Below are 20,894 nucleotides of genomic sequence, written 5' to 3'. Positions count from 1 at the left end.
AGTATAGTACCTAAAGTTTGTTTTTTGGCAACTCCAAACAAATTTGGATCAGATGAACACAGGCTATAAGATGGTACAAGCATTTCTCTCCTCGAGACTTCCGCTTCTATTTAAGCTACAACAAACAATCTAACCTTTAAATTGCTTTATATTTCGATATTTTATTAGATGAGACGGTCCGAAAATTCCTTGTTCAAGTTTTTGATCTGATCCTGGCTGACATAAATACAGTCTTATCGAAACAAACTTAGCTGCTAGAATATTGGCTGCTGATCTAGAATAATTATTAGTTCATTACATTACGAAAAAAGTCATGTTTTCTACTTAACGATGTTCCAGCATGGTATTTGCAGTTTCTATGTTAAAGCAATGGTACAATTTTTTTTTCGACAGAATTTAACGAAAAATTAAATTTAAGAATTTAATAATGCTTACTATTAATTCCCAAAGTTTCAGAAATTTTGACCGTTTAAAATGGGAAATAATTATGCCAACGTCCCAATTTCGATCAATTTACGTCAAAATTAATATCTCGAAAGTGAAAATTAATTTCTAAATTTTTTTTTTAGAATTGTATTGTATAAACATTTTTTTCTACTTTTTCTTCAATATATAATAATATCATAAAAAATAGTTGGAGAGACCGGACATTTTACATGCTTTAAATGGGACATGACCCTCTAAATCGCGAACTTTGTCTTTAAATATCTCGCGATCTAAACGGTCAAAAATTATGAAATTTTAGGAATTCATAAATAAAGCTATTATAAACCCGAGAAAAAAAATTCGGCCAAATCTGTCGACAAGTGATTCCATGCTGGTACTACCTTAAATAAGTTATGAAGATAGAACGGATTCTCGGAATGTCAGAGCAGTGGTCCTGAAAATAAAATAAACCACCACTCTCACTCGGAGCACTGGTTCTAAAAATAAAATAAACCAACACTCTCATTTTTTGCTACCTAAATCAGTAAATTTATAAAAATTAAGTGACAAATGGCACATTATATTATTTTTATAGGAAAAGGTATGTGTCCGTAGATGCGAGAATAACTACCTGCTTGCAACAATTTGTCGATCATATCAGTTAATGTGGATTTGTTTTTGCCTCTATCACATTTTTTTAATTTTTCAGCGATGTTTCAATAATTTATTTTAAAGAAACAAGAGACAGAAAATCCATTTTCTTTGCGGGTATTTATGGTTAAAATAATAAAAAACATAAAGCAAAATGAGAGTATTAAGTTTTTATTGGGAAAAAATCAATATCTACTTATCGTGAACACTTAAGTTCTACAAAATGTACATAGTCACAGAGGTATAAATGTATGATACTCAAAGTTAATAAAGAGGAGTTATTTGAATATACTAATATAAATGTTAATAAGTCGACAGTAGATGGCATGGTCTCTTAGAAGGAAACCAATAATTTTTTAATAAATTTGATTATTGTACTCTAGACACTGACACAAAGTTTAAGACATTGAGAGACATTAATATGCTAACTTGGCGGCTTTGTGAGTGCTATTTCGAGCTGTCAGAAAAATATGCCATGATGTTTTTTCGTGAGTAACTGAAGAAAAATATTAAGTAACCCTATAACAAATACAGTATCAACTTATTTTAGTCAACCTTCGATTTTGCTCAGATGACCAGCGATGTGACTATCATTTGACTATCGTTGAACCGTTTTTGAAATAGAGGGCGCAGAAGATGGTGCGCTCAGCTTAATGTACTTCAGTGCTGGGTCACTATTTATAAATATAAGGTATTAAATAATTATATAAGTAGTATTTAATGAATAATTATGGAAAAAACCTCATAATAGACTGGAATTCACGATTGACCCTGTCTATTCGTGGTGTGCGTGTCATGGAAGGGACAATAAAATCGATGCCAGCGCTTTAAGTGAAAAATTTTGGAGTTAAAGGGGGCTGTTATGACTAATTTGCAATTCTTTACATGTTAATGTAATAGAAATGTCAAATTAAAATTATTGAAAAACACGAATTAATTAAACTTAATGCATTAAAAATTGTGAAAATAAGAAATCAAATTGAACAAATATTATTTTTCAAATGTAAATTATCATAATTATTTATTTAAATTTTTGAGACAAGAATATTAAATTTTAAATGTAAGTTTTAAATGCAATCCATACAATTATATATGCATCCATACAATTCTATAATAATTAAAGTAGTGTATCGTTACCATGGAAACGAAACTCACACACGGAGCGAATATTACGGTTTTTTCACTTAAGTATCGATTAAATACTACTTAAATAATTAATTAATACCTTATATTTATAAATATTCACCCTGCACTAAGGTACGTATTCACGAAAATTTTTCTCGGCACAATTTTTAATATTATTCGTTCAATATAACCCGATCATCGGAATCTAACGGAATAAGCTGAATTGTACAAACCTTTATTTTGAGGAAAAATGTTGTCTCAAAAGTCACATATGGTCACTCGTGCGCGTCCTTAGATATTCAAGGTCAAAGGTCTCGAAAATCAGTTTTTTATGAATATCTCTTTACTTCTGCCTTTTTTTTTTTTGCAAAATTTGGTTCTTAAGAAAACTGAACCCTTCTTCCTGCAATCTAAACATATTTTTGAATAGTAGACCTTAAGCGTTGATTTCCTTGAAATCGACAATTTAAAAAAATTTGCTTACTTCAGACAAAAGTTTCTAGTGTACTGAACTATCTTTCTCTTGACTCAATACATATGTTGCATTAAGTATTGTAAACTAGTACTTGCACAATATTGGTTTTTTGGGAAGTTTGAAAAATGATTCTTTTAAAACCGTATTTTCCAAATTACTAGTCTAAAAATTAATTCCATATTTTTTTGATTTCTTATAAGGGGTTGATTACTCATATAACTTCACTTTCCGTTCCAATTTCAATTTGATCGTATAACGATCGTATAATAAAATAATCAAACAGTTCAGACACCCAATCGCAACAGCTGTAAATAGTCAAACGCAAAAGTATAAAAAAATTCCATTTTTCGAGGTGAAAACTATAAATTCCTGCAAAGAAATTTTCTTCAACAAATTTCTAAAGATTTTTGTCTTTATACTTATAAAGTTTACGTGACCGTATTTAAATTAGATCATTAATGTACAATAATGTATGATTTAAATATGTTTAGTTTAAATATAATTGACACTGTAGGTACTAAACCGATTTGGAAAGATATTCACGTATAGAAAGCTTCATTATCAGTAAGACAACGTGGGCTGTATAAAAAAAAAAGTAAAGGTCCAGCGACAAAAAATTGAAACTGACGAAATTGTAAACAAAAGTGAAGGTTATATAATACAATAATCTTTGTACTTAAAATTGAAGTTGTCCAGGGAAGCGGGTGGTGATGAAAAACCTATGGTAAAATCTACTTTACAACAAAGTTTAACGAATTGTTTTCACAAACTTTTGACCAATTTACCTAATACATCATGTTGGTATACGATCCAGTACATACGACATTTTATGTGGAATTTTAAGCCTACAGGATTTATTTCTATAGTGTCCTGAAGTAATGTATTATTCAATTATTTATTATTTTTCTAGTAATAGCATATTGTTTTGACACACCTTTGAAACATTTTAAATGTAAGCATTTCCAAGAATATACACTTTACATTAACTGTATGTATATATTGTCTATATTTTTATCTATACAGATTGTCTCTTAAAGTTTAAGAAAACTCTCTACCGCGTATTCGTTGTGTGCGTAGTCATGGTAGGGACAATAAAATCGATACTACCGCTTCCAGTGAAAAATTTCGGCGATAAAGTAGGCTGTTATGACTAATTTGCAATTCTTTACATGTTAATGTTATAGAAACAGTCAAATTAAAATTATTGAAAAACGCTAATTAATTAAACTTAATGCATTAACAATTGTGAAAATAAGAAATCAAATTGCACAAATATTATTTTTCAAATGTACATTATCATAATTATTTATTTAAATTTGTGAGACAATAATATTAAATTTTCAATTTAAGTGATAAATACAATCCGTACAATTATATATGCATCCATACAATTCTATAAAGTAGTGTATCGTTACCATGGAAACGCTTCCAATAAAACTCACACACGGTGCGAATACTACCACATAAGTATATTTAGCTATTTACCTGAGTAGATAAATGCTGCATTTTGGCGCTAGGTGACCCTCAATGTAAATATATATTAAATATACTTTTCGTAATTGGATTTAATTTTTAAAATGGATGGAATTTTTAAAGTTTTAGACGGAGTACGTGGTTTTGATAAAATTTATTATGAGTATACTATTTCACAGGGCACAAAAATCTCTATAAAATGATATTAATTGATTTGCGTATAATATGGGTAGATTTATCTCTATAATACCCGCTAAACTTTTGCACTAATAATAAATGATTTTAAAGATAAAGTTAAAAAAAAAGATGTTTATTACAGTAAAGGTACTTGTGATAAGAGTCGACTACTCTTATGGTTATTCATAACTAGCAATTTTAATCATTGGAAGTATTTTCAACACAAAAATTAATGAAGTAAATCGAAATATTCTTTAAATCTAAAAATATCTACTAAGAGAACTTACTATGCTCAAATGACAGATTGCGTCCAGTTTTCTTGAAATTTAAAGAAATCGACAAAAGTCTAGGTATATTTTGGGATCCTGAGGGGAAAGAATTCTTGAACAAGGTGGTTTAATTAGAAATGAAACAAGATTGTGAATACTGACCTATTTCTTATTTTAAAAACCTTTTTTCTAAAGGGTTTCATTTTCTATCCTCTATTTAGTTTTGTCGAAAAGTATAAAATGTATAAAAACCCAGGTGCAGCAAACGCGATAGTATATTTATTAATTTCTTACTCGTGACTGTAATTAAGTATCATTTTTATTTTTTTAGCCAAATCTTAATAGCATAAAGTAAAATGCAATCTTTCAAAGAATATTCAACTAGGAAAAATCGCACATGTGTGAGGGTTCACGAAGTTGTTTAACCTAGTAAGAATTGTCTGTTTTAATGTATGCGTATTATTAATGTTGGCTTCTATAAATAATTGCTATTGTCACGAATTAAACTCCACGTGTTATAAATTACTGACTTTATATATTCCTAACCAAAAAATGGTCAGCTAATTAGTTCTATAGGTTTCCGTAGATGGGGTTAGCAGTTTAATTACGTTCAAGTTCACACACATAGCAGTATCTGTTTTATGAATAACACATCTAGACATGTTCTATTCTAAATCTGGAGTTGTGATAACCGTGAAGTGTATCAGATTGTGGTTAGAGATTGGATTCACCTTTCCCAATTAAAATAACCTAATTAAAAAATTTGTATTCATTGATAAGATATGCATGAATAAATACGTCAAATTTTGTATCAACACTGATGAAATTGCCAATATGATCTACAATATTTGCAAATTTAAGGGATTTCAAATATACAAGCATTATATTTTGCATTTTTATTATAAAATAAATTTTTACATTTATTAAGTTCTTGTGTACGTACTTTATAAAAATCAAAATTTCTATATACATGCTAATTTTAGTAGCTTTTTCTGTCAAATAGCATTTTACCACTTAATATATGAGAGTGATATTGTATACTTCAATGGAGTAACGCACATTATGTATTTTCATTTGAATAAATTGAAAGAAAAGAAAAAATTACTCAAAAGCTGAGACACTACTCCGGATTCGAAAGATATCCGGTCTTGGACATAACAATTTCTTTCAGTCCTATTCTGTATAAGTGATTCAAAATTTATTAATTTAATCGCTTCGTTTTTTTTATTCTATTAGCGAATTTCCGAAGAAAATGGAGCTATTGTTTTTGTACTGATGATGGAGTTTTGAAAAAATTTCTTCAAATATTCATCGATCCTAACTAATGAATGTCAAAAATGACCATCGTTAAAATTTATACATATTATATACCCTCTCTAGTGGTAGTAATTTAAATCCAATTTGGATAAAATTTGGTATCAAGAAGAATTTTTTTGGTATTTGAAAGGTCAAGTTCGTTAATGATAAATAATAAAGAAAATTCGACAGATAGACAATAGGGTGGCGCGCAAAGTACAAAATTTTGAATTTTTTCTAAATAAAAAATGTATTTGTATTTTTGGATCAGTTTAAAGCAAAAAAGTCATTTTGTGATTTTTTTCTCTAGACAGACGCTTATCGCACCAGTAATAAATAGTACATTGAACTGTCAAAAACTGACAGGTCACATATGAATACGTCATCAACAGAGAGCGCCAAAAAGACGGCGTTTAAGCATCTCAAACTTATTATCTACTTTAAATATTTTTTACACTTAATTGCAGCATTTTTAAAAAGAACTTATATTTTGAAGTTATGTTATAACGGTGTAAACAATGAATTAAAAATATTAAAAAAATACATGAATATTCTATTATCAAATTTGTAAATATCGAGTTAGCTTTTGAGTTACCATACGTGGCCAAACGTTGTTACAACCTTTTAGGCACACGCTTTATACCGACATAGATTATTCCGAATATCATTACCCTTTTGGGAATAAAGTTATATAATATTTAGGTAGGTAGGTAGAATCGTTCGATCCCATACATAAAAAAGTAATCCGCTTTTGAATGAAAATAAATATATCCGTATACTGTTTGTCCAGACTTAGTACCTAAAAATATGATACATACAAAAATTATTTAGGTATGATCAATTATCAAGTAAAGATACAAAATCGTTGGTTTTATGTATTACTGCATACTATACTGTATTCGTTATGTGCGTAGTCATGGTAGGGACAATAAAATCGATGCCAGCGCTTTAAGTGAAAAATTTTGGAGTTAAAGGGGGCTGTTTATGACTAATTTGCAATTCTTTACATGTTAATGTAATAGAAATGTCAAATTAAAATTATTGAAAAACACGAATTAATTAAACTTAATGCATTAAAAATTGTGAAAATAAGAAATCAAATTGAACAAATATTATTTTTCAAATGTAAATTATCATAATTATTTATTTAAATTTGTGAGACAAGAATATTAAATTTTAAATGTAAGTCTTAAATGCAATCCATACAATTATATATGCATCCATACAATTCTATAATTAAAGTAGTGTATCGTTACCATGGAAACGAAACTCATGCACGGAGCGAATAGCATGAATTTTTATTAGATTATTATGTTCAGACAATGATGTAAATGTCTCGTAGGGTATGTCCACTCATAAAAAGCGTTACTATATTTAAAAAAAAAATTTTTTTATTACATGGGCCGTTAAAAATAGATAAGAAAATTACTATGAATTAAAAAAAAATATTTCAAATGATTATACGTGTTTATAAAACTCCTCAAAATACACAACTGTGTATTACTCTACCTTGAAAATTCGGATTTAAAAAGCATAAAAATAAGTATGGAAACACATAAATACATAAAAAAATAAAACTTTTAACAAAAAGAAAACCGACTTCAAAAGAAAAACTTTTCCAAAATAAATTAATATGCACTAAAAAAAAAATTTTTTTTGTTATTTTTAGAGTCGGTGTCAGCCAAGGAAACAACTCTAACAGAACAGTTTGCTACATTAGCTTGGCTGACACAGACTCCAAAAATAACAATAATTTTAACTAGATTATATTATCGTTATTTTTTTTTTACTTTTGAGTGCATATTAATTTTTTTGCATACTAATTTTTGAAAAGTTTTTCTTTTGAAATCGGTTTTGTTTTTGTTAAAAGTTTTTCTTTATTTTGTGATTTTTAGTGAATCTGAAATACAACTAATTTGTTACTAAAGAAAGAATCATCGAAATCAATTTGCGTGATATTGAGTTATTCGTCCTGATGTCGTGCATACTTAATGCAAATTTAGGACTTTTATGATTTTCTCCATGGATGCCGTTGTCTGAACTACACCAAATGGAAATGGGACAACACGGAAAGCACCAGCTTTCAAACAGATAAAAAATCATCAAAATCGGTTTACCTAGTCGAAAGCTCTGTTTGTGTTTGAAGTCGGTTAAAAATACAGCAAACAATTTTCAAAAGTTTTTGTGTGTACTATACCACAAAAGTTTTTTGTAGGCGTTCCAATATTTTATAAACGACTAACCTGTATGTGGATGGCTTATAAGGTGGTTGACAGGTCTTCATTAAAATTAAATTGTTAGAATTTAGACTAAAAAAGTTTTTAGGCTTTATTTTTGTTTCTAATACGTTAATTAAAAATCAAATACACACTGTAAGGAGGGGGGGGGGTCGATAGAAATATAGTAATCCAAGCAGCATTTTTATATTTTTTGAAACAACAATTTTTTTCAGTTTCATCTCCTCGAATTTGAATAATTAGCTTTTCCTAATAATATTTATAAACAAAAATTCGTAGCGTATGAGTTGCGCGAGCTAAGTGTATTCCCTCAGAGATTGAAAAAATAACACATTTATCTTAAAATCGAATATTGCATTTTTAATTTTTCAAGAATTTTTATTTCGAAATCTAAGCGTATTGTCGCCCTATAAGTTCAGTTGGTTAAGGCGTAACCAATTCTGTCCGCGATATGCTTAGGGTAGCGGGTTATTAGGGTAGTTGTGATGGGCTGGTGTAGTGAGTGCATGGTATATGCATGAAGAAGGTGCAGTCAGCCTCTGAAATTGAGGAGCTGATAAATGAAATTATCAGCGGAAAGGTGGTAAAACACATATATGGTATCACAATGGGTTCTATAGTCTAAGTGTGTCCTTCGTGGACATCCAATATAACCAAACCTAACCTAAGCGTATTGAGAAAAAATCACTTGAGAACTTTTTTGCTTATTATTTTTTCGTTAACATCACTGTTTACTCGTGAGAGCGCAAATGATGCGCAAATTGTATAGTATGTATATTATGGCTATATCAGTTATACATGTGTGACATGTATGTATGTGTTATGTGACAGAGTAATCAACACTGTCTATACATGGTATTTCAACAATAAACTCAGTCATTTCTTTGTTTTCACTTGTTTTCAATTAATTTTTTTTTTTAAATTGAATAGTTAGTTGTTTTTTTTTTATTGCAGGGGGTAGTGATATAGTGATTATAGATACTATGTCGCATTATTTACTTTCTTTACGCTAATATTCATTTCAAACTCAGAAAGTGGGCATCAACTCCACAAATGGTTATTTTATTTTACTTTGTTTTACTTTACTATTACATACACTATCATGATATGTGGGAACGAATAAATATCCACACACTTAAACAATCAATAGCGAGTTATATTTCATAAAATGCTTTTAGAGAATGATATTGATAACAAATTTAATTTGACGAAATTTATATTTTTTTCTCTGATGTACCAACTTTCCCAGGGCCATACAAAAAAAAATTTATTATACTAAACAAAATTTAGTTCCGCTTCTTCCCTATCATTGGAAAGTTCTACCAAAAGTTTTTAAGTAGTGTTACGTAGCTTCAAAAAGAATATATAGCCCAAGAGCTTGTGACACAAATTTGGGATGGTGTTTTAGGCAAGTTAAAATAACAAAAATATAAAAAAATTTTGACTAGTGAATCTAGAATTCTGAGCTGAGCAAGGGTTTGCGATTAATTCGCTACTGCGCAGCCTATGATATTTCCGAAAAAACAATCCAAAAAATATGTTTTCGATAACTTCAAATTTAAAATAAATTTCGATTTTTGCCCAAATTTTCTAGGTCAGTTTTTTGTATTTGAAATACGTATTTCGACTGCCAAGTAGTCATCTTCAGTAAGAATTAGCTAGTCGTGATTACTCTTATTATGAAGATTACTCTTTGCTAATTTGGTGGCGGACTGCACAAAATAGCAAAGAGTAACATTCATAATAAGGGTAATCACGACTAGCTAATTCTTACTGACGATGACTACTTGGTTGTCGAAATACCTATTTAAAATACAAAAACTGATCTAGGAAATTGGGGCAAAAATCGAAATTTATTTCGAAATATCCTAGAGTTCTCATTTATTATCTTTGATAATATTTATAACTTGAAATTTATTTAATCTGTAATTATAGCATCTATTTAAGCTAGAAATAATAAAGCCAGAATTTTTTGTTGTATTATAAAGTATAACCCGACCCCCCTGATAATGTGTCATAATGATACCTAAAAATGTTTAAGGCAACCTGAAATTTATTTAATATGTAAGTTTATCATCTTTTTAAGCCAGAGATAAATTACCAGAATTTATTTGGCTTATAAAGTACTGCCAACAAAAAATTTTTCTTAACTCTTACTTTCAAAGGACCTACTGTACAATTTTGGATGCCTAACAAAATTAATATGGGTGCGTTGCAAAATAATTACCTACTACTTTTTTCAAAATTCATTTATGAAATAATTATTCCAAACTTTTATTTATATGGTTCTAAAATTTTTGTAGAACCATATAATAAATCTCAAATATTACGATGAAGTTTGGATTGATAATTAAAAAAAAAAATTGCATTAATGATTTAGCCCACTTGATCGATAAAAACAATTTTGCAACATAAAAAAAATGAAAATATCTGAGGCAATTTTTTTTTTTGACATTGATCTACATAAATGGTATTGCATTTCTCACAAAAAATTACAGATAAAAAAAAAATTGTTCTAGCTTTATAGTAAAAGCGAAATACGAAGAATTGACGATTTTGGCAATAACGGGTAAGTTTGTGAATATTTTTGCTTAAAAATTTTACATTCAATACTTTATTATATTGCCAAGTGGTACAGTAAATCTGGCATTTTGACTGGAAAAAATTACAATAGTGACTCTGAGGTTATAGATCGTTAGGGGGGCATGTAAATAACTTTAAAAAAAATTAAGAGAATTTTTCGTTCCGCTGTTTTTGAGAAAATCCAAAAAAATGGGAAAAAAAAATTTGGAATGCGTTTTTCTCGGAATCTATTGATTTAAGGGAAAAGTTTTTCAAATAAAAAATGTAGAAGACACTGTTAGCTACATTTTATGCTCATTGGATCAACGTCATACGAGTTAAATTACAAAAAGTAGGTGGCGTTAAAGTATCAAAAAAAGGGTATTCTACGGTTTTCATTAAGAAAAAATGATTTTTTTGTAAAAGTGTAAATGAAAAAGTTGTTTGACTCAAAATTAGCTTCAACTTTTATATAAACAATTTTTTTGTAAAACTTAACGTTTTTGAAATACAGCTTGCTAAAAAATCTGAAAGTTAAGTTTTTTAAAATTTTGAAAAGGAGTACTTGATTTCCTTTTTATTTTCTTGGTTTGTTTTAAACATACATTGTTTTACTATAGCTCGGAAACGGTAAGTTTTTCATAAAAATTGTTTAAATAAAAGTTGAAGCTAATTTTGAGTCAAACAACTTTCTCATTTACACTTTTACAAAAACGTCATTTTTTCTTAATGAAAATCGTGAAAAACTCTTTTTTTGATACTTTAACGTCACCTACTTTTTGTAATTTAACTCGTATGAGGTTGCTCCAATGTTGCTGACAGTGTCTTCTACATTTTTTATTTGAAAAACTTTTCCCTTAAATCAATAGATTCCGAGAAAAACGCATTCCAAATTTTTTTTTTCCCATTTTTTTGGATTTTCTCAAAAACAGCGGAACGAAAAATTCTCTTAATTTTTTTTAAAGTTATTTACATGCCCCCCTAACGATCTATAACCTCAGAGTCACTATTGTAATTTTTTCCAGGTCCGACCTTTTTTTCGTCTATATTGACTGAATCAAAGCAAACCTTAAGTTTCAAACCAGTTCTATGCATAGTTTTGCGTTTACCAGTACGGTAGGATGCGTTCACCTGAGAGGATTCGAAACGATGTAAACGTAAAATTATAGTGATCATTATAAAAACAGAAATTGACCGTAATTATAACACTAAAACCATAACAAATCTATAAGATTACGCTCGCTATAAAAATAATAATTTTTTGTAATAAACGTATAAATTTATTTGCACAGTTGGCGTTGGATTTAAAATGAACGATATATTTAAAAAAACAGTCAGTAAAAAACGGAAAAACATTAAAATTTGTCCCCGTTTTGTCATGATGTTGATTTATTGCAACAAAAACACTTAAATAACAGTGGGCGTCTTTGTTGTTTTTTCCACATATATATCACATAGTTCAGATTCTGCAGTTAAAGTATATGTATTTTGAAAGAAAGATTCATGTAAATCGTTAATCACAATAATGTCTAGCACAGTATATGACTGACAGAGAAGATTAAATCTAAAGATTGTATTCTTTCCGAAAAAAATTCAATATTTATATTAAAAGGAAAAGAAAATTTAAATAGAGATTGTCTTTGTAAATATTATACTTGAAGAAAGAACGATGTGATATTGTAAAGAAAAAATTATTGCCATGATAAAATTTCTTTATAAACCGGGAAATTCAAAATTTTTTATTTAACGTTTGGGCAGAATTGACGAATATTTGAGACAATTCTTGCGTAGTATGATTACAGTAAAGACTAAAAGCTTCTCTCTTACCAACTTTACATTAAATTAGTTTGCATGGCTATTACAATATATTGTTGATGCTTTAACCGATAAATCGAAAAAAATACTGGTGATGTGACAGCTCCTATTTTGATGATTTTTTTTTATATAAAAAATAATATTAGAATCATTTCAGAGGGGGGAAATAATTATGAGGGGGGATAGGCTGATATATCGCGAGTGATAGAAGTTTGAAATTTCGAGAAGATATTGATTTTATACTGTAGGTGTCATTTAAGAAAGGATTTTTCAAAATTTATCCCCTAAAAAGGTGGAATTGTGGATGAAAGTTTGAATAAAAATATATACAAATCTTTATTTTTAAGTTCTCTACTTAACGGATTAAAAAAATTTCTTCACCTATAGAATGCTACATTGATTTTTTTTATTTTCAAAAAATGGTTCCGCACCAAAATTTAAAATTCATTTTTACTATAATTTAGTTAAAATACATTTATTTGTGGAAAAAAATCATGTAAGAGTAATTTTTTTATATAAGTTGCACATAAATTGTTTAAACAATATAAATAACTAGCAAATATCCACGTTATCCATAATTATTTTGAAAATAAAATCCAGCCATGTCACTTGCTGCAATGTATCATTCTATAGAGAAAAGTTAAAATCGGTTACGTAGTGAACTCAAAAATGCCGGTTTCACTATAAAATGAAATTTTTCTTTTGGTCCTGAACGATTATTTTTTTAAATAAAATATAGCTAAGATAATGTACCATTCTTTAGGTTTGTATATATTTTCATACAAATCCCCTATTTCACCCTTTTAGAGGATTAATTTTGAAATATCCTTTTTCAAATGACACCTACAATATAAAATCAATATCTTCACGAAATTTCAAACTTCTTTTAAAAGCAGTCGCGACATTGCCTTTTCCCCCTCCAGATTATTTTACCCTCTGAAATGTATCCGATTTTAAATAATATACGAAAAGAATCATTTTGAAAAAAAATTATCAAAATTGGAGCTGTTATTGAGGACTCTCGAGCAAACAGATTAATTGACGAGACCAGTATATTGATTGATAGATAGGTACGATTAATAAATGTCAGACTGCAAGGTCAAAAACATTGAGTGAGCGTTGAGATTTTTGGATGGTTTTTGAAACATATACACCGAAGTACACAATATACTTTTATTTCGAGGTTTGATAGAAGACCAACCCGCGATACCCTAATACGTGAATATTCTGGAAAAAATCCTTGGGTACTTGATAATTTTGACAAGAGAACTCGACGTATTGCGAACTTATAGCACAACTTTACAAAGCACTGAACTTAAAACTAAAACTACAGTGTGTCGCACTTAAGGTGAAGGCACCCTCATTTTTTCTTTATTTATAGGAATATGGATTTGAAATTTTGCACATTCATACAGGGGATGGGTCACATTTTTTAAGATACTTAACCGAATTTTGAACTTTAAATTCAACCAAATTTTCGTTGATGGGCCCATCGAAAAAGTGATCGAAAATTGTAATTCTGACTGGCATTTCGCTCCACATACCATAAACTTGGAACTTGGAATAAAGTTGAAACACATATAGCAGACAGACATTTATATTTAACATTCATCCTTGGCAGAAAAACAGATTTCGGTTTATCTATCTTTTAAACTTAGACAGTATTCAAATAGTCGAATTTCACATTATCAACATATGTTCAATACTTATATCATATCTTTAAAATAATAATATTAACTTTTTATAAATATAATACGTACGTTGTTATTATTTATTATGAAAGGCAAATTTGATTTTTTAATCATCGCTTTTAAATTCACCATACATCAAACTAGATATTGTAAAAAAAGGAAAATTTATAAGTAGGTACATTAAATATGCATTTACGAGAAGTGGCCATAAATTACACCTTTTATGATATATGTACACGGTGGACCATCGATGATAGGAATATATGATAAACGAAAAACCCTCAGTGGTAAAGTGGTAAACATGATTTAGACCAGGCATTGGAAATTGTGAGTCAGAGAATTCCCTCACACTTCTGTAACTAAGTAACGATAAAGACAGCGACAACCTAACCAGTGTCAACCAATAATAAAGGTAAGACAGAGAGACATTTTTTTCTACCTATCTCATTACTATAGACCTTTTCATCATGTCATATGCGCAAGTGCAGAATTTATTTTTTCGTACTGACAGCAATAAGTAGGACTAAGATAGAAGATATTTGTTATGCATTTTATCACATTGGTTATAAATCATTTAGTACGAAACAAATGGGAATCGTGATTTTAAAATGAAAAGCCCTATTAGAGGAACTGAAATAGGTAGAAGAGTTGTATACTCGTCTCGCTTCCTCCTCTATGAGCAATGCAGACTTGGATAAAGAAACATACATTAAAGTTTATGGCACACAATTAAGTTATCACAATGGTGATAACCCATGTAGGAACCGCCATAGTTGAACGACGGGGCCTAGCCTGGTCCAGTACTGGGGATCCCAGCTTTGGCGCCCCGATATTGGCCCATGCTTGAGCCAAGATGAAATAATTAGCCTTGGCCGACCCAACGATTGCCCGAGCCTGGGACAAGGCTGGGTTGCCCAGCCTTGGCCGATCCAATGTTTATCCAAGCCTGGGCCAACATTGGTTTGCCATAGAACGGCCGACGCAAGGGAGCCCAGTCTTGGGCCAAGACTAGGCATCCTAGCCTTGGCCAATCCAATGATTATCCAAGCCTGGGCCAACATTGGTTTGCCATAGAACGGCCGACGCAAGGGAGCCCAGTCTTGGGCCAAGACTAGGCATCCTAGCCTTGGCCGATCCAATGATTATCTAAGCCTGGGCCAACATTGGTTTGCCATAGAACGGCCAACGTAAGGGAGCCCAGTCTTGGGCCAAGACTAGGCATCCTAGCCTTGGCCGATCCAATGATTATCTAAGCCTGGGCCAACATTGGTTTGCCATAGAACGGCCAACGCAAAGGAGCCCAGTCTTGGGCCAAGACTAGGCATCCTAGCCTTAGCCAATCCAATGATTATCCAAGCCTGGGCCAATATTGGTTTGCCATAGAACGGCCAACGCAAGGGAGCCCAGTCTTGGGCCAAGACTAGGCATCCTAGCCTTGGCCAATCCAATGATTATCTAAGCCTGGGCCAACATTGGTTTGCCATAGAACGGTCAACGCAAGGGAGCCCATTCTTGGGCCAAGACTAGGCATTCTAGCCTTGGCCAATCCAATGATTATCCAAGCCTGGGCCAACATTGGTTTGTCATAGAACGGCCGACGCAAGGGAGCCCAGTCTTGGGCCAAGACTAGGCATCCTAGCCTTGGCCAATCCAATGATTATCCAAGCCTGGGCCAACATTGGTTTGCCATAGAACGGCCGACGCAAGGGAGCCCAGTCTTGGGCCAAGACTAGGCATCCTAGCCATGGCCAATCCAATGATTATCCAAGCCAGAGCCAACATTGGTTTGCCATAGAACGGCCAACGTAAGGGAGCCCAGTCTTGGGCCAAGACTAGGCATCCTAGCCTTGGCCAATCCAATGATAATCCAAGCCTGGGCCAACATTGGTTTGCCATAGAACGCTCCTTCTCTGTCTTTTAGTCACTATCCTTTTTACAAAGTAATATTTATTTTTAAAACCTCTCACTAGTAAGATGTTCTAGTAAGGTGTATATAAACACATATTTTTACCGGTACAAAGTTATCGCTTCTCGGCTCAATGAGCTAAGATCAACGTGTTCTTATCAACTCAATGTCTGGTACGTCTCGCATTGCGAGATTAGTATATTAAACTATTATTTGGAACATAGATTGGGTAGATTGTTTGGGTAGATTTGATAGATTTAGGTAGATTGTTAGGAGCTTGCTCCTCTTCTACCGCGGGTTGTCTCAGTGTTGCAGTACACCTGGGATTGGCCCTGTCAAATAATTCACAAAATATAATTCTTCATAAAATAATCTTAAAACTGAACTATGGCCTAGCCCTGTCAACCAGACATGGGCCAGACTTAAAACTTAGCCCTCCCATGTAGGAAAGTACGGCGGGCCCAGGCTTGGCCCAGGCTTGGTCCAACTATACAGAACTCTTGGCCAGACTTGGCCCGGACTTGGGTAAAGTCTGGAATGATAATGCTGGCTCAAGACTGGTTACCCCGACTGGCCCAGCCCTGAGAGCCAGGCATGGGCCAGACCTAAAACTTAACTATGGCCCAGCCCTGCCAACCAGGCGTGGGCCAGTCGGGGTAACCAGTCTTGGGCCAGCATTATCATTCCAGACTTTACCCAAGTCTGGGCCAAGTCTGGCTTACAAGTCTGGCCCAGAGTTCTGCATAGTTGGACCAAGCCTGGGCCAAGCCTGGGCCCGCCGTACTTTCCTACATGGGAAGTCTGCTTATCAAATTGAATCAAACTCTTCACGAAAGTATAGTTATACTTTTATCTTCAATTCTGGTGTATATATATATATATATATATATATATATATATATATATATATATATATATATATATATATATATATATATATATATATATATATATATATATGTATATATATTGAAGATAAAAGTATAACTATACTTTCGAGAAGAGTTTGATATATATACTTTTAATTATTATCAGTAATGAGCAGGGGAGACTTTTAGATAACTTTGTAGGTCGTGGTTTAGTTCATAAATCTTCTATTTTTTTAAAAACTTTTTCTGTGTTTTACAATTAGGAAAATATTTTTTGCATATACATATAATTAATTAAAATTGTGGACCATAGTGTATATTGTATGCAGTTATGAAGGATGTACCCTTTTTAAACAGGAAAAATGTTAAAAAATAACTTTTCATACAATATTTAAAAACAAATAATTTTACTCAGGAGCTAATGTGAAAAAAATAACACGATCTTCACAAAACTATTCATCATATTCTAACGGGGTAGTTAGTTAATGCCGTGTATAAAGTTTGTTTTTTTTTAAACTTGACACAAGCATATAAATTATTACATGGTAATTTTTATATGTATAGAAATATTTTTCAAGCAAGCATTGTTGGTATCAACAAAAAGGTTGTTTATGTTATTCTTAAGACCCCAACAGTCTTTGCTAATGCCAATCACACTGGTAAAATATGACTTGTTAGTCTTTTTTTATTAGTTTTTATTGCTAGAAAATAAACTTAGGAAGAAATTTGTACCAAAAGCTATTTTTTTTTTGGGAAATATTAGATTTGTCCCAAAATATGGCCTCAACTAGAGTAGGCCGCAACATTCGGGCAGGTGAACCAAATCGGGCAAATAATTTCTAATCTACGAACGAAAGAATATGCATATGCTTTTAGAGATCTGCACCCCAGACATCAGAGTGCTCGCATTAGATGACGGCATTTTAGAGGCAAGAACCGATTCCAATGGGCTAAATCACCTCCAAGCAGTTCACACAACCGTCATTAATGAGACTGAATACTCAAAATTTGAAAAAATTAATAGAAAAATTTTAAGCACACACAAAAGATCCTACAAGCAACCAATTAGAAAAAGAAAATCCTACTGTAGGCGTCACTGGAATATTAAGACATAAAAGGGTACTATAATATTTATATGAGCTAAAAAAAGACCAGAAACATTATTTGCAATGTACAAAATGTTTCAATTTTATTTGTAAGAATTAATTAGTGAAGACTGTTATGTGTTCTAAATGTGAAATGCAAATAATATGTAAGGATGTTCTTCTAAACAACCCTATGTAACTGTTAAAATTCTGATGTTACGTTATGTGTGCCATTTTTTTTATATTATATCGGTCTCAGGTTAAAGATACGGTTTTGTGATGAAAAAGTGATTCTGTCATTTTTTTTTTTTTTAGATTCTTATAAAAACAAAGTTAAAGACTAGGAATAACGGATTCAAATAAGTTACTATTGATTCAAAGTTAATATAAATGAAATTTCTATATTTCAAAAGAACTATTATTTTATAATTCACCCACATTGCCAAAATTTGTGAATAAAACATAGGTATTTCAATTAAAGAGAATTGAAAAAAATACACTCGAACCAGGACTCGAACCCGGACTTCTTGGATTCATGTCAAGTAATTGACATAAAAGTAATTGAAGCAAAGATCACGCACGCAAGGGTAAATCCAACAAAACTCCATTTTCCATCATTGATTGGGTTCAATACCTAGACATTTCGTAGATAAAGAATATTTCTATAAAACGTAAGCGGCTTGGTCTTAAGTTCAAGAAAATGTATTGACTGATGGGTAAGAAATAAAAAATTACCTTAGAAAGCAAACTACTTCTATATATAACAATGATTAAACCAGTTTGAACATTTGAAATTTAATTGTGGGGTACTGCAGGGTCAACTATTCAATAACTTAAACCAAAGATATCAAAAGAAACTCAATATCCACTTAAATCCGCTTGCCAAAAATCCGTTGAACGATGAAAATGAAGACTTAAGAGCCGACAAATCCTAAATTTAACTTGTATATTCTAAAACTTTCTAGTACGCTCTTGTCATAAAATTACCTATGTATACAAAAAACAAAATTGTCTGTGTCTTGTCAAAATTATCTATGTAAAAATTAGTACATAATCCTGATCTTGATATTTTATAAATGTAAAATTTAGTGAGGGTTTGTTACATCATTTTGAACCATAAATTAAAGATTTCTGTAAAAATTTTAAATAATTAATGAATTTAAATAAATTCATGGCCATCTTTTCTGATATACTCAATGGATTATGACTTTTTTACACTTACAATTGAAATTGTGCGTATATTTTAGCTGTGTAAAACAATCCCTTCGAGTGTTATGGGAAGGAGATAAGTGAGATCAAGAGAGGTAGAGGCTATAAAGCAGTGGTTTTTACTTTTCAGTCCAGTGAAGCGGGCGGGTATCAAGCTAGTTAGTAAATAAAATAAAAGTACAGTTCAGACTTTCAGAGCCTACTGTGTATCTTCGTTAGAAGGTATCGCAATCAAGCCTACTTCATATCATCACTTTTGCTTATAGTTGATATTTTACCAGCTGATTGTAAAAACCAAGGATGTAAAAAAATGATAAAATGTGAATGCTTCTCACTTTACAATTTTAATTTATAAAAAATGGAAACGATAAACTATTGTAATCGAAGAAGTGTATATGTAATCCGCAATCAAGTTTTCGCGGTCTTAGTTTTTAATTAGTCTTTTGTATTACAGAATTTTGTGACAAGCCAATTCGAGAAATAAGCGCTAGAAAGGAAGTAACCGCTTGGTAAATTCCTAAAACAAGCTAAAGGTAGGTAATATATCTTATTTTTATATCAATCCGATTTAACGACATAAACACAGTGAAAACGAGATTTTTGTTTTTTTAATAAAATTTTTGAAATATATATGTGATGGGTGAAATGCGGTAAACGTCCCTTTGATCTAATTTTCTTTCTGACAGCTGTCAAATATGAAAAATTAAGCTTAAAAAATTCAATTTTTGAGCTTATAGAAATCCCAAAATAATAGCTTATCAAAATCCTGGGTTATTATACATTATTTCATTCTGAAGGATTTCATTTTAGTTCTAAAAAGAATAATACCTCTCAATGGATTTTAATGAAACTTTACGATAACATACCTGATATATTAGAATAACCATCTATTAACGTCATTGTAAAGCATAAATTAAATAATTCTGTACAAACGGGTAACGAGGTTCAATGTGTGGGCATCGATCTTACCAAGATTTTCGAATATGCTAAATTAAATTTGACAATTTTACATTTAAAAAAATTGAAAACTGTATGAACACATTTACCTGTATCAAAGAATCCTTATTTTGGAAATCCCTTAAAAACTTATTGTAAAGCATTGTTTTCGGCTTTGAAAAAGGCCTGTTTCGACCTCACCAACATTGATAAATGTCTTGAGAACGGTTAACTTAAATTAACGAACAAATCACAAGAGGGCTTATATGTTGAAAGTGACCCAAAAAACTGTTTAACTTAAAATTGATTCTTAAAAAAATTCAGATAGATCATAAAGTGATTGGTTGTCCAAAAAAATTGTTTGCTTTTGAATGGATGTTTTATGAAATCTATATGATTTAAAATGATTTTTTCTGCTAATTTTATTTGTAACTTTTTAATGTTACTTTTCCCGAAAAATATAACCCTGAGTTGATATTTATGAAGAGCTACACATGGGTAGAAATGAGACTGTTAAACTTTCTTTTTGAAGTTTTTAATGAAAAATAACAGGGTCGTGATAAATTTTTGTGACATTATTGGCAGGATTTTTTTATAATACACACAAAATAAGGGAAAAACACCATTCCTTCTAAGGTTTAAAATTTAGTATTTTCATGTGTCAATTTCCACTTTATATGATTCTAATAGCA

The 20,894-nt window shown here is 30.9% G+C and overlaps 1 pseudogene; it reads left to right on the top strand.

The window, feature by feature from the left end:
• The first annotated feature begins 16,220 nt into the window (after positions 1-16,220).
• LOC123291150 lies at positions 16,221-16,443 on the top strand (annotated as a pseudogene).
• The last annotated feature ends 4,451 nt before the right edge of the window (positions 16,444-20,894 follow it).

The sequence above is a fragment of the Chrysoperla carnea genome, chromosome 1, assembly GCF_905475395.1.
Source record: "Chrysoperla carnea chromosome 1, inChrCarn1.1, whole genome shotgun sequence".
NCBI classification, from domain to species: Eukaryota; Metazoa; Arthropoda; class Insecta; order Neuroptera; family Chrysopidae; genus Chrysoperla; species Chrysoperla carnea.
Note: the sequence above shows the minus strand (reverse complement) of the source record. Positions and strands in the feature narration are given on the sequence as shown.